Below are 16,492 nucleotides of genomic sequence, written 5' to 3' on the forward strand. Positions count from 1 at the left end.
TCACAGACTGTGCCTAAACCGCTGAGTACCGGGATTTCTAGCTGGGACTTTTACAGCTCTGAATCTAGGAACGCCCAAAGCTGAGTGCTTCCAGGTTCACACATAGTGAGATGTGGGAATGGATTTTCTCTCCTCCCACTTGCCATCCTGACAATGTTAGTTGTGGTCCCAGAAATGAGAGGGCCCAGGAACCAAAGCTAAAGGGAGTTTGGTGGAGACATCAACTATCCAGCCCGCGCTAGACCCCACCAACCTGAACAACTTAAGACCCATCTCCCTGCTCCCGTTTACCTCTGAACTTTTAGAACGCTTAGTCTACAATCTCCTGAGCTCCTACCTCACTGACAACAACCTTCTTGACCCTTTACAGTCTGGCTTTCGCTCACTACACTCCACTGAAACTGCCCTACTGATTTGTCTCTGTCTCCTCCTCTCCACTTCCTCTTTCTGTAGTGGTCCCTCAAGATTCTGTCCTTGGACCCCTTCTCTTCTCCATTTACACCTCCTCCCTTGGTCACTTGATAAACTTCCATGACTTTAAGTACCATCTCTATGCTGATGACACACAAATCTATCTTTCTACTCCTCACCTCACCCCTTCAGTCTCCTCTCGCATTACTAACCTATTAAGTGACATATCAGCATGGATGTCACTCCACTTCCTCAAACTCAACCTTTCTAAAACTGAGCTCTTGGTATTCCCCCCAGTCATGCCCCCTCCCCTGACTTTTCCATCAAGATCAGTAATACAACCATCAGTCCCGCCCCTCATGCCAGGGTGCTAGGTGTAATCCTAGACTCCCATCTGTCCTTTCAGCCCCAAATCCAATCACTGTCCAAATCTTTTAGACTTCACCTCCACAACATCTCCAAGATACGCCCATTCTTAGCCTCTGAAACTACTAAGCAACTTATTCACTCCCTGGTTATCTCTCGCCTTGACTATTGTAACTCCCTCCTCATTGGCCTACCTCAATGCAAGCTATCCCCTCTTCAGTCTATCATGAATGCTGCTGCCAGACTCATCCACCTTTCTATATCTGCCATCCCTCTCAGCCAATCCCTCCATTGGCTTCCCATTGCCCAACAAATAAAATTCAAAACATTAACAATAACATATAAAACCATTTATAACTCTGCCCCAAATTACATCCCCAAACTTGTCTCCAAATATCACCCAAACCATCCTCTCTGCTCCTCCTACGACCTCCTGCTCTCTAGCTCCCTTGTCTCCTCCTCCCATGCTCATCTCCAGGACTTCTCCAGAGCCTCCCCCATCCTCTGGAACTCTACCCCAATCTATCAGACTATCGCCTACTCTGCCCACTTTTAGGCGATCTCTGAAAACCTATCTCTTCAGGGAAGCCTATCCTGCCTTCAGCTAATGACGAAATCTTCTATTCCTCCTACCAGTCCATCCCCCACAGTTATTACCTTTTGTACCACCAGCCACTCCCTCTTAGATTGTAAGCTCCAAGGAGCAGGGCCCTCCTAACCCTCTTGTATTGAATTGTTTTGTTGCTGTATTGTCTCCCTTTATATTGTAAAGCACTGATCAAACTGTTGGGGCTATATAAATCCTGTATAATAATAATAATAATAATAATAATAATAATAATAAAGAATGCTGTAAAAGTGATGGGGCAGCTCTACACTTTTACATAAATGCCAGAAGCTGGCAGAATAAAACAGAAATACGCTTAGGGCTGTATCTGACACAGGATGGATTCTGTTCCAATTTACAGAGGATCTGTGAGCTGACTCCTGCTGATCAGGGCAGAGCAGGACGGATGTCACATCTGTGTCTGCTTAGTTTATGTAGAGCAAACACTGAAAACCCAACTCTGCTCTATGGGTGACCAGGTGTAAACGGATTCCTGTCAGGCTACCTCCAAACCAGCCAGCCAAAATGGAAAAAGGATGCAGTTCTCTTTCATTCTTATTTGGAGGACATGATTGGACCCAGAGGTAGGAGGGTGAAACAAACATAAGTCCATTTACACCCTCCTGTCCATAGGGCTGAATGGACCCTCCAATCAGGTCCGCCTAAAAAACTGACAGGTGAACCTGATTGGAATGTCCCCATGAAAGGGGCCTAAATCTTGCCTTAGCTAGTTCTCCTACCCTGCGTACAGGATTTTGTCATTAAATCCCCCAAAACACTCCATCGCTTAATCCGGGCATTCCTAATGACACTTGAATCCGTAATGTTTCCTCAGATCAGGGAATCTTGTGTTATGTGTATGTTTTTTGCATGTGAAAAATGTAATTAATTGCATTTACTGGACTATAGAAAAAAAAAATGAGACAACTAACTAGCACCAATATTCCAAAACTATTATAAAGCCCACTGTCTAAATAGCTTGAAAAAAATGCATGCTCTAACAAGTATTAGAAATTACTAGAAAATGTTTCACATCTTAATAAAAGGTTTCATGTTACCAGGGCATTGCTGAAAAGAAAAAAAAAAACTGTGTTTTAACTGCTTGAACAGGTCTATTCATTATTCAGACATTTAGTGCCACAACACACACTGGCTTATTAGGCACCCAGCATATTTACAACAACCCATGGCAACCCAGGCCATTTCTTTACGGGAGTATCTACATCAAAATGCATGTTTCTATGCACCAGTTTATTTAAAGCTGAAGTTTAGATATGGTATATTTTTTACATAGTTACATTGGTCCAGCTTGGCAGCTTCCACTGCCCTGCTGTATTGTGATCACTGGCGGTTGGTGCTTGGCACGGGCGCCATTCAGGGAACACTTTCGGTTTCCTCAATGATTGCACAGCATTCTGTGATTTGATGAGGCGGAGATGTTGATACCTCATAACCAGTGTTGTATTTTGCTTTTGTGCTGTGCTAGAGAAGACTAAAATGGGCGCCCCCCCCAATCTAAATTTGTCTTACTCCAGAACTCCCAGATCTTTCTCAATGGTGGAGAAGGATCTAGGAGTTCTGGTAGCTCACAAACTTAATAATGGCATGCAATGCCAAGCTGCAGTTTCTAAAGCGAGTAAAATCCTCTTTTGTATTAAAAGAGGTATAGACTCCAGAGAGAGAGAGATCATTTTACCCCTGTACAAATCATTAGTAAGACCTCATCTGGAATATGCAGTTCAGTTTTGGGCACCAATTCACAAAAAGAACATTGGGGAACTGGAGACAGTACAGAGAAGGGCAACCAAACTGATAAGAGGCATGGAGGAGATCAGCTATGAGGAAAGATTAGAGGAACTGAATTTATTCTCTCTTGAGAAGAGGAGATTAAGGGGGGATATGAACAACATGTATAAATACATCAGTGTTTCATATAGTGAACTCGGTGTAGAGCTATTCACTCTGAGGTCATCACAGAGGACAAGGGGGCACTCTTTATGTCTGGAGGAAAAGAAATGTAATCTCCAAACTTGGAAAGGTTTCTTCACAGTGAGAGCTGTGAAAATGTGGAATAGACTCCCTCAAGAGTTGGTTCTGGCCAGCTCAGTGGATTGCTTTAAAAAAGGCCTGGATTCTTTCTTGGATACATAGAATATAACTGGATACTAACATTTATAGGTATCCAGTTATCCAGGGAATATCCGATTGCCTCTCGGGGGATCAGGAAGGAATCTTTTTCCCTGCAGGAACAAATTGTTTCATGCTTTGCTGGGTTTTTTGCCTTCCTTTGGATCAACTGTGGGTATAGGATTATATCTTTTTTTTTTAATGGTTGAACTGGATGGACTTTTGTCTTTTTTCAGCCAGACTAACTATGTAACTATCTTACCCCTTTCTGTTTAAGATCCAATCCTTCAGGACAGGACAGTAGGGGGGCAGCATGATGGGGGGGCAGGGTGACAGGAAAGGGGAAGCATGATGGGAGGGGGTGTGGGACAGGAGGGGGTCAGCAGCACAGGTAGGGGGCAATGAGATAGGAGAAGGACAGTGTGACGGGGCCACGGGACATTAGGGGGGCAGCAGGACAGGTGGGGGGACAGCAGGATAGCATGATGGGGGAGGGCCACGGTACAGGAGGGGGGCATCGGGACAGGTGGGGGGCAGCTGGACAGCAGGCCAGGCAGTGGAAAAGGTGGGGGAAGCGGAAAAGGAGGAGGGCAGCGTGATGGGGGGCAGTGGGATGGGGGGCAGCATGACAGGTGGGAGGCGGCAAGCCAGGGGGGTAGTGTGACAGGGGAAGCACCAGTCCTCCAAGCTCTTACCTGTTCAGCAGTGGCTTCTCCAGATGGTGTCAGGATCTAGTGCCAGGATCGGTAGCTGAGCCTGTGTCCCATCTCAACCAGGATCTCCGGAGGCAGCTGCAGTAAAGAGCAGGGGGGCACCTCCACCCTGACTTTGTCTTCTTCTTCTTCCTCCACAGGCCCTCCGCTGACACTTCGTGGCCTCACCCACCCCACACAGCCTGGTGTCAGCGGGCCCCGGCACTCGAGTGCTCCCTGGATCTGCCCACCACTTCTGCATTTGGTTCTCTGACCCCTGCTTGTGTGTTGGGTCGGATCAGCTGTGCCTCCCTGATGGCGGCCCTGTTGCTGATACCCACCCTTCTGTGTGGGAGTGGCGCCACCCCCCTGTAAAATTCCACCCAAGGCAAACGCCTTGTTTGCCTCGCGGCAGATACGCTCCTGATCATAATCTCCTCCAATCACTGACAAAAGTAAAGAGTTCTCTTAATAGCACCCGTGCTGAGCATGTGCTGTGTTCACTAAGACAGCTGCATCAGGACTTGGAATCTAGTGGCAATCACTGTAGTAGCTGTGCCTACTACAGTGATTTCTAGCTTCCACAGGGATCCCACAGGTATGACACAAAGAGACTTCCATTGGTTCAAGCTTGACCAATGTAATAATGCAGAAATATCCATACCTGGAGTTTAGCTTTGAGGCTAGGTTCCCACTAATGTGGTGCAGTACATCGCATGTGATTTCTGTGCGGTGCGATTGGAGCCATACATTTTGTATGGCTCAAATTGCACCGCACCCGCACCAAAAATGTGCAGGACCCTTTTTTGGGTCCGCACTAGAATTGGATCGCATGGGTATTCACACCTATGAGATCTGATTCTGCACATCGCACTGCGTTTTGTGGACCGATTTCAGGGTGTTGTTAACTTAACATACACACCTGCATCTGTTCACAAGAACGGGGTGCGATTCTGCTGCAGTGCAGCATTCGCACAGAAAATGCTGTGAATTCCGCACCACATCAGTGTGAACCCAGCCTAAGATAGCAGCATGACTAAGCCTGGGTTCACACTGATGCGGTCCGGAATTTGCAGCGAATTCTGCACCGCATCAAAATCGCACCCCGTTCATGCGAACCACTGTGGGTGTGTATGTTAACAACACCCCGAAATTGGTCTGCGATGTGCAGAATCAGATCCCATAGGTGTGAATACTAATGCAATCCGATTCTAGTGCGGACCCAAAAAAGGGTGCTGCACCTTTTTTGTGCGGGTGCGGTGCGATCACACACACCACACAATCACATGTGATTTGCCCAGGAATGCGGTGTGGTTCCTGTGTGAATCACATGCGATGTACCGCACCACATATATTTGAACCCGGGCTCAATTCATTTACGGATAGCTTAACCAATGTTTAATCAAGTGTATGTGGTGGCTTTTAACAGTAAAGGAATGATGCAACTTTTGGTATACAGTGCCAGGCAGAGGAGACAGCACGTTATAATAAGGAATTATTTTAGATGTGAGGATCTATATGTAAGGACAATAATCAGTGTAGAAATAATGAAACTATTCATTTGGCTGATGTTAAGCCAAACCTAAAGTCACTTTTAAATATTAAAAAAAAAAAAAAAAAAAAAAAAAACAGTTCCCCAGATATACAGCAATACTCATTTACTCTCCAGGTGCTACCATTCTTACTATTCACTGTCTCCCATCAAAAGGGTGTAGAGGACATATTTCAGCAAGCTGTACCTAATGGCACCTACATGTAATTTGGTAAGTTCATCACCAAATGCTGGAGGGAATAAAAGTACCCTATGCATCAAATGACCAAAGACAGCCAGAAAAATAAAGTATGTTAAAAAAAAATTGAAAAAACATGGGGGAGCCAGAGGGGGGCAAGAGGATGGAGTTACCATTGTTGAGTTTTTTTTTGTGCCTAGTTTAGAGTTGTGCATTAAGCCCATAGATATTAAGCCTTTATCAAACTTTATGAAAATAGAATCATTGCAGTCAAAAGTAACAGGATAAAAATGAATAGCCCAATAAAAATAAAAATATACATTAAAAAATGTAAATACAATAAAAAAATAAACATCAAAAAATAATAAAAACTGCTTTCCTGCAATTATGAGCTTTAATTCAGAGATCTCCTTTGCAGTACTTTACCTAGATGTCCTCAGTGTGATTGCCAGTATTATTCAACCCACTTCCTCTGAGCCCAGGTTATCATGGACTGTCCCAGCCTGTAACTAAAAAGTGGAAGGAGAAGCAGCACAGTGATAAGCGTATCTCTCTGGGAGAGATTGACTAAAGCTGCTTCACTCAGAATCGTGTGCAGCCAATCCGCTTCTAAGCTGAGCTTGTTCAATTAAGCTTTGGAAATAAATCCTGGAAGCTGATTGGTTTCTATGCAGAAGTGCACCTGATTTTGTACTCTCCAGCTTTAATAAATAAACTCCTCTGTCTCTCCACTTTCACCTACTATCAGCATGCTTTGTGGCAACATGAACTGGTTGGCTCCTTGTACTGTTTCTTCCTCTCACACTACAGCTCTGCTATACAGCAACTGTAAGAGGTTAATATCAGGTCAAATTCAGGTACTGACACTGCTTGCATCTAATAAATACACTTAAAGCGCCACTAAACCCACAACAGTAAAATCTGTCTATATATGCAGTAAAGCATACTTGTTATACTCACTTTGGAACCTAAGGGGTTAATCTTCTGCATTGTGTAAAAAGGCGGTTTGATCCTGTCTTCTCTGATCCTCTCCTTCTTTTACTGTCCCCAAATCCATCTGCTGAGTGACTCTAGGAGTCACTTTGCAAATGCTGAGTTTGGTGTGTATGGCTAGAGAGGTTTTCTTTTGCTTTGGGGGGGTGCATGTGATTACTATATCTGTTCTCCTACAGTACAGAAAACAAGGAAATGCATTCATTGTAGTAAGTATAAACTGCTAAATACCTTTTCTTATCCACAGTATATAGCAGTCTTGTGACTTCTGTCAGTGTCTGGTCGAACACTGGTAAATCTTGTAGGGCAGTTTTTATTCTGCTCTGACTGTTCTATGAGGCTGCAAAACCCCTGACCCTCTGTCTGCCTGGTCAGCGCTGATTGGCCCTGTGCTGATCACATGCTCTCTCCCTAGAAAAAAAACCTCTCTAGCAATAAACACTAAGTGAGCATGTGCAGAATGGCTACAGTACAGTCTGTCTTATTAGGAGATAAGACGTGGACATTTGAACAAGAGGAGGAGAAGAGAAGAAAGGATCAAACAGCCTTTTTACACAATGCAGAGGATTAACCCCTTAGGTTCCACAGGGAGTATAACAAACATGCTTTACTGCATATACAGACTGATTTTACTGTTGTGGGTTTAGTAACACTTTAATGATGTGCTAATGGCTACAGAACTGCATTAATTTGTGTTTCCTGTATATCTGTCTATAGTTTAGCTTTAACTATTTTTTTTTCTTGACACACGTGCTTTCTTGTACACTAAAGTGAAATTCCAGACAAAACTTTTTTTTTGGATAGAGTCGGTAAAGGTTAGAATATCTGCCAGAATTTTATTATCTGTGTCCTTGCTGGGGAGACCATACAGGAAATGAGAGAAAACCTCCAAAACACAGACATAAATAGCAGTAAAAACCCATGCTACTGAAAAACGGCTTCCAAATTGAAGTAGATGTAAACTCTATCTGACATGTTGCCATTTTTAATAAAACACTGTTTTCACCTTTTTTTTTAATTTACTGTTTATTGCATCATAAGTGTAGCTGATCTCCTGAAGCCTGTTTGTAGCCACTGCCTATCTGTATGCAGAGCCTCCAGCAATGGCCTAAGGCCTCGTGTACACATGAACTCCCCTAGCCGTTTAGCTCTCCTGGACGCAGAAAAACGAAATATGCTGCATTTAGCTGTGTTTAGTGCTTGCATGTTTTTTCATTTGATTGGCCAGAATATTTTCCATTGATATAAATAAACGACGAAGCACTAAATGCAGCTAGCCTTTATATGCTCTTAGGCGCATTTACACACATTTTTTGCTGCATTTAGCGTTTTTTGGCTAAAATGTTCTTCTCTTGAACGCAATTTTTCTGCATTCAGTAGAGGGACGTTTAACTGCCCCTAAACTCTGCTGCTCCAAATCTCTGGTAAAAGCCTATGTGTACATGGACACAGGCTTTTATTGAGTTGAGTTCAGAGGCTTTGGCAAAAAAACCCCAAAAGCTTCTAAACTCAAATTTAGTCCTCATGCACACTGGACGTTTTTACAGCTGCTGTTTTTGGCTTTTGACGTTTTTTGACATTTTTTTCTACAGCTAATAAACCCCCCAACATGTTATCCTATGCGTCCATGCACACATAGACTGTAATCAACGTTTTTTGGCTGGGACGTTTTTTGGCTGGAAAAAAAACCCAGGGCGAGTGGGTTTCTAGAGGAGTTTTGTAGCTTTAAAAATGCTCTAACACACGAGGTAAATCATGGTAAAATGCCGCAAACACATTTTTAGACTGTTTTTGACCCCAAAAATTTATATTTTGGTCTAAAAAAGCTAAAAAATGCAAACGTGGAAAAACACGGGAAAATGCCTCTAAATGCTAATGCAAAAACGTTAAAAAAAGCTGAAAAACACGTTTTTAACATGACATTACACAGCTAACATTACCAGCATTATCAAAACACCCAGAAGTACAGCCAAAGCTCTTTTGGCTGTACTTCTCCTGTGGCTCACAGAAGTGCAGTTCTTTCTCCATTCCTGTGACCCGTTTTTAGCTGACAGTGGACTAAAGTTTGCTGTCAGCTGGCGTCACTCAGCTGGTCCAGACTGGGGAAAGATCCCGACTTCAAAGTCAAGATCCAACCTAGAGTCTGAAGCAGCACCTGGTTGAGCCTCCCAGTGAAGCTCTGAGAGCCTGAGCCAGCAGTTCCCTCCCCATCCACAGCCCCGCACTCCCATGAGCGCTGGGGGGGGATAAGCAGACAGCGATGGGTGACAATGCCGCTCTGTGCTTAGAGCTCAGAGCGGCTGTGAGAACTCAGCAATCATCAGTCATGTGATCGCTGAGTTCTCACTCTTAGGCTGGCCATACACTATACAATTTTCTGTCCAATTTCTGCCCAATTTCCTTTAGATTTACCTTCAACTATGTAGTCCAATGGCCTACCTAATTGGATACATTTGAAAGTGTTTACGTTTGACCTCGTATTATATGTTTTTTGGTAAACCTAAAGCAAATATCTCTAGAAAATTGTATAATGTATGGCCAGCCTTAGAGCTGGTGGGGGACTGATGCTACATTCACCTAGGTAAGTATTAAAAAGTGAAAAGAAAAAAAAAAAATAAAGCCCTACTTCTCTTTTAAACCCCAAAACAACAACAAAAACTAAAACAGGTCTCCTAGGGCAGGATCATTAGGTAAAAAACTGATCCACATCTAAGATTTGGTAAGCTACAATAAATTACTATTATATTTTTTTGGGAGGAGGCGAAGGTAAGGTTAATACCACTTAAAAAATTATAAAAATTATGTTTGAAGTTATATTGACATGTTAATACTTACACAAGATAGTGGTTGGGTTTAAAAATATTTAGTTTGTGTTTCTTCTATATCTAACACTGCTGTCTGCTTCAGGGAGGTACAGCGTTCTAAAACTTTGCAGAGAATTTTTGTGGGAGTTGCCAGCACCCCAAAGATATAGCACTCATTGTTAGATGTTGGTATTCAACAATGAGAATTTATTAGTTTTTAGTACTTTTAGGAGTTTATGTTTATGAAAAGTCTACTTGTCATTTCTACCGCCCATGATTTGAAAATGCTGGTTGGACATGAAGGCAGTTGGTCAATGCATAGGGTCCTTGGCGATCATGTAAAGGAGCATATTTGAAGGAATATATCTATGAATCAGGAAATCTGACATAAAGCTTACATCTTATTTCCATAGAGGCTTGCATGTTTGAACATACTAAGGAAGTAATTTTCATTCTTTTTACAATAATCATAAAATGCTCCTGCTCTTTACCTGAGGTGCCACCCAGCCAGTTTTTGGTCTACCTGTCAACACTCTGTAATTTCTCTGTCAATTAGTAGAGGAAATAATGAACAGTCATAGGAGAGTATGCAAGGTTGGGTGTTCAGCAACAGCACAGGCTGAATTTAACATCAGCAAACTAGGCAGACAGCACAGTACTGTTTCGTGGCAGGAGTGGATTTCCATAGCCAGAGACAGTAGGCACAAACATTTTGGAGCCTTAAATAACTCCTCTCTGCAAGGATTAACTATTTACACAGGACATCCTTGTTTTCCAGGTCTTAATTTAGCCTAGAACATTGTGATAATGTGTAAATAATGAATGAATATAAAAACTGACTATTCATTCCTTTTCCTAAAACTTTGTATTGGTATTTATCTGTTGCGCTAAACACCAAAATGATAAAAACTACTTAAACAAAACAGAGTGTAAATCACATATGTATATGTTCAATAAACAACTGTGAAGGAAAAAAGTTTTTGTAATTCCACTATTTTTCAATTTACTCCCAAAATGTACATACATCAATAATGTGCATAATCTTATATGAAAAGTTCAAATGTACACGGGAAAAATAATGAAAAAATGAGTTCCCTTGAAAGTGTAACTCAAATCCACCACATTGCTTTTTGAGAACTGCCGTGATCACCACCACCATCAGGAATGGATGTACTCTTACCAAATACAGTATATTTGACACTCTATATCAGACTTTCTGAACGTTTTCAACGCAGAGGAACCCTTGATGTAACTTTCCGGTCTCAGGGAACCCCTGCTAAAAATGGCTTTTTCTATAATTTATGATTCATTAGTGTGATGGTCAGAGGTAATAATGCTCACACTTGTGGTCATTGGGAAGAATTACCCCCTTACAGATAGCTAAAAAGATTAATGGTGTCAGTGGGAACTTACCTCAGAGGCACAAATGGCTCGTTGCTCAAGGAACCCCTGGCAACCTCTGGAGGAACCCTAGGGTTCCACGGATCCCTGGTTAAGAAACCCTGCTCTATATCATGAGAAGTCAAAAAGCGCTTGTTTAGGATGTATCCTAGATATAGAATTTTCAACCTCCAAGCTCAATGGTTATCTCATCAAGTAAGAGAGAAACACACTAAAAGGCTACTTAAGTCCACTCTCACACTCCCACTGACTCTCAGGGTAAAACAAATATGCACCAAAGATCCATTATCTCCTGCGCTCAAAGACTCAGATCAAACGGGCGTTAGTAACAAGCAGCGTGTTCATCCGCTGGTGATCAGAGGTTGTGCAGCTCTATCATGAAGCTGGGGAAGCTTGATAAAACTGTAGAAGAAGATGAAAGAGAGAGCGCACAAACCTTGCGCATTACCTCAATAAATAGTGACTAATTTTATTATTAAGGAAATATACTCACAAAGTGATGGTATAACAGGCATAAGTAACCATAATCCAAACAGGGTTACAGGTAAATCCAAAAGGGGGGGGGGGGATTAGGGCTAACGCGTTTCGAAGGGTGCTCCCTTCTTCATCAGAGCTGATAAAAAAAACAAATACATATACAAATTACCCTCAAAATATTTACATGAATCATGATGGTATAACAGGTGGTGATACTGTAGATGAGCATAGCCATACACATGAAAATACTCATACAAATGGCAATACGTATAGAAATATTAATAATAATAATGTCAAAAACCACATACAGAAAAGGTATATATAGAAAACATGTAGACAAAAAAAAAACACTTTAATATAAAATATTGCACACAGATGGGGTTAAATACAGTAACACATTCAACGAAACCATCTGGCCTGCATACAAAGCTGTTGCTCCGCTATTTCCAGTTGCGTGGTGACATCAGCGTAGGACTCCGCTTACACGTTTCATCATAAATGACATCTATTCCTAAAACTTGCAAGCAGGTAGGCTACGTATTTAATGCAGAATTGATGTGCAATGTCTTTTCTGCAATAAATACACCTAGCTGCCTGCTTGCAGTGTTCTGTAGCATGTAAACTGAGCTTACATTGTTGGCATGGTCCCTGTATGTCAGGATGACTGACTCCTGCACATGCAAAGGAATTATGTCATCCCACACTGGCCAATGAAAATGGCCAAACACAGTACTTGGGGAGAAGATGCCAGCGTCAGCGAGGGACACTGGCGGATTTCAGACATTAAACAGGACATAAATATAATGACTTTAGTTCCTCTTTAAGTTCAGATCAAACTATGGTTGTTCAGGTGTTTGGATAAAAGACCAAACTTCTGCCTATTTGCCCCCCTGTATTCAGCAGGACCCGAACATCATATATAGAAGCATTATTTCTACAATTGCTATGTATGACAGCTACCAGCTGCCACAGATCACTTAGTAAGGGGCAGAAATTTCAAGTGCTTCCCTTTAAGTATTTAAAAAGCCACTGCTCCTGGCCAAATTACATTTTTAAAAAAATCTGCCCATTAGCCCAGAAATTTGGTATTTTAAAGATTTGGCTCCTATTGATTTCCATTGAGTTCAGGTTCAGCTTCCAAGTTTGCCAAACCCTGCTCAAACCTAGCCCAGGGCAGTTAAGCTCATCCCTAGCAGGTATATGCCTACTCTGTTAATGAATCAAAATCAAATACTGGTGCAGTGCTTCCAATATGACATAACAAATCAAATATCATATAACCTCATACCACACCCCTTTATCATAAATATATTCCCCCAATATTAGGTACCCAAAGATGCATGAAGATTGGCTGGTTTACGGTGTGTGTGTGTGTGTGTGTGTGCGTGCGTGCGTGTACAGTGGGGATCGAAAGTTTGGGCACCCCAGCTAAAAATTTATATTAAATGTGCATAAAGAGGCCAAGGAAAGATGGAAAAATCTCCAAAAGGCATCAAATTACAGATTACACATTCTTATAATATGTCAACAAAAGTTAGATTTTATTTCCATCATTTACACTTTCAAAATAACAGAAAACAAAAAAATGGCGTCTGCAAAGTTTGGGCACCCTGCAGAATTTATAGCATGCACTGCCCCCTTTGCAAAGCTGAGACCTGCCAGTGTCATGGATTGTTCTCAATCATCGTCTGGGAAGACCAGGTGATGTCAATCTCAAAGGTTTTAAATGCTCAGACTCATCTGACCTTGCCCCAACAATCAGCACCATGGGTTCTTCTAAGCAGTTGTCGAGAAAACTGAAACTGAAAATAGTTGACGCTCACAAAGCTGGAGAAGGCTATAAGAAGATAGCAAAGCGTTTTCAGATGTCAATATCCTCTGTTCGGAATGTAATTAAGAAATGGCAGTCATCAGGAACAGTGGAAGTTAAAGCAAGATCTGGAAGACCAAGAAAAATATCAGACAGAACAGCTCACAGGATTGTGAGAAAAACAATTCAAAACCCACGTTTGACTGCATGATCGCTCCAGAAAGATCTGGCAGACACTGGAGTTGTAGTACACGATTCCACTATAAAGAGATACTTGTACAAATATGGTCTTCATGGAAGAGTCATCAGAAGAAAACCTCTTCTACGTCCTCACCACAAAAATCATCGTTTGAACTTTGCAAATGAACATATAGACAAGCCTGATACATTTTGGAAACAAGTTCTGTGGACCGATGAGGTTAAAATTGAACTTTTTGGCCGGAATGAGCAAAGGTACGTTTGGAGAAGAAGGGGCACAGAATTTAATGAAAAGAACCTCTGTCCAACTGTTAAGCATGGGGTTGGATCAATCATGCTTTGGGGTTGTGTTGCAGCCAGTGGAACATCTCACGAGTAGAAGGAAAAATGGATTCAATAGAATTTCAGCAAATTTTGGATGGTAACTTGATGCCATCTGTGAAAAAGCTGAAGTTGAAGAGAGGATGGCTTCTACAAATGGATAATGATCCTAAACACACCTCGAAATCCACGGGGGATTACATCAAGAGGCGTAAACTGAAGGTTTTGCCATGGCCTTCACAATCTCCTGACCTCAACATAATTGAAAATCTATGGATAGACCTTAAAAGAGCAGTGCGTGACAGACAGCCCAGAAATCTCAAAGAACTGGAAGACTTTGGTATGGAAGAATGGGCAAAGATACCTCAAACAAGAATTGAAAGACTCTTGGCTGGCTACAAAAAGCGTTTACAAGCTGTGATACTTGCCAAAGGGGGCAGTACAAGATATTAACTCTGCAGGGTGCCCAAACTTTTGCAGACGCCATTTTTTTGTTTTCTGTTATTTTGAAAGTGTAAATGATGGAAATAAAATCTAACTTTTGTTGACATAATATAAGAATGTCTAATCTGTAATTTGATGCCTTTTGGAGATTTTTCCATCTTTCCTTGGCTTCTTTATGCACATTAATACAAATTTTTAGCTGGGGTGCCCAAACTTTCGATCCCCACTGTGTATATATATATATATATATATATATATATATATATATATACACACACTCACACACATACACATTGAACATTTTCCAAAATTGTGACAAGTGTGTATTATAGAACATTTATTTTGCTCCTTACATGAAAGTAAGATTACCCCACAACAAAAACTACTCCATCTAGTATTTTGTATGACCTCCATGATTTGTAAGAATAGCACCAAGTCTTCTAGGCATGGAAAGAAGACATTGGCGACATATTGCAACATCTATCTTTTTCCATTCTTTCAGAACAACCTCTCTTAGAGCCTGGATGCTGGATGAAGAGTGATGCCCAACTTGTCTCTTCAGAATTCTCCATTGGTGTTTGATTGTGTTCCGATCAGGAGACATACTTGGCCACTGAATGACTTTCACTCTGTTCCTCTTCAGAAATGCAACAGTGCACATGTGTGTTTTGGATCATTGTCATGTTGGAAAAGTGCATGACGACCAAGGGCATGAAGTGATGGTAGCAACTTCTCTTTCAATACAGAGCAGTACATCTGTGAATTCATGATACCATCAATGAAATGGAGGTCCCTGACACCAGCAACACTCATGCAGCCCCACAGAAGGACACCACCAACCAGGGGCGGACTGACAACTCATGGGGCCCCCGGGCAATAGGGGATAATGTGGCCTGTGTCCTTGCCCAAACTCAAAAAAACCTATGAAAAAGGTACCAAGGGCATCTCATGGGGCCCCCTACTGACCCCGGGCCCTCGGGCAGTGCCCGAGTTTCCAAATGGTCAGTCTGCCCCTGCCACCAACTTGTTTCACTGTAGGCACCATGCATTTTTCTTTGTACTCCTCATCTTTGTGACGCCATACAGTTTTGAAGCCATCAGTTCCAAAAACATTTATCTTGGTCTCATCACTCCAGAGTACAGAGTCCCAGTAGTCATCTTCTTTTTCAGCATGGGCCCTGGCAATTTCTAGGAAGGCTTTTGTGTGCATGGGCTTTAGGAGAGGCTTCTTTTGTGGACAACACCCATGCATGCCATTCCTCTGCAGTGTATGCCGTCACGGGAAACAATCGCTCCAGTTTGGCTTTCTAATTCTTTAGCTAACTGCAGTGAACGCTCCTTTCGAGGTGTTAATTTCTGTGGATGGCCTGGACATCTCTGTGAGATGCATGCAACCATGCAACTCCATCTTTGTTACATTTTTGCATCACTTTTGCTAGAGTATTCTGACTGATAAGTAAAGCTTTGCTGATCTTCTTGTAGCCTTCACCTTTCTTGTGTAAAGAAATTATTTTCTTTCTCAGGCCTTGTGACATTTGTCTTCTATGTGGTGCCATTGCTGACAGCATGACATGGGAAGGGGTTTTCTTTGTTAAGTAACACCCTTTTATAATCAACTGTCTGTTGGACACCTGTTTAATTAATAATTAGACTTTTGTGTTTAAGCTACTTACAGACTGCATCATATACAGTTGTGGCCAAAATTATTCAACCCCCACTGAAATTGAGTGTTTTGGCCAGTTTGACATTGCTTTTGATCATTCAGTCATCTTGCTTACATTTACATTAAAGAGGCACTTGTAGGTCAGACAAATATAACATAACAGTTATAATGAAATAACCACAAATGTCTTTTCTGTGCTCACAGCATTATCAGTTTTATTCAACCCCCAAGTGACATTCAATCTTAGTACTTAGTACAGCATCCTTTTACAGTTATAACAGCTTTTAAACGTGAAGCATAGCTTGACACAAGTGTCTTGCAGCGATCTACGGGTATCTTCGCCCATTCTTCATGGGCAAAGGCCTCCAGTTCAGTCACATTCTTAGGCTTGCGCACTGCAACTGCTTTCTTTAAGTCCCACCAGAGGTTCTCAATCGGATTTAAGTCT

Source organism: Staurois parvus, unplaced genomic scaffold (assembly GCF_062004578.1).
Source record: "Staurois parvus isolate SC_StPar_1 unplaced genomic scaffold, SC_StPar_1.0 ptg000058l, whole genome shotgun sequence".
Taxonomy (NCBI): Eukaryota; Metazoa; Chordata; class Amphibia; order Anura; family Ranidae; genus Staurois; species Staurois parvus.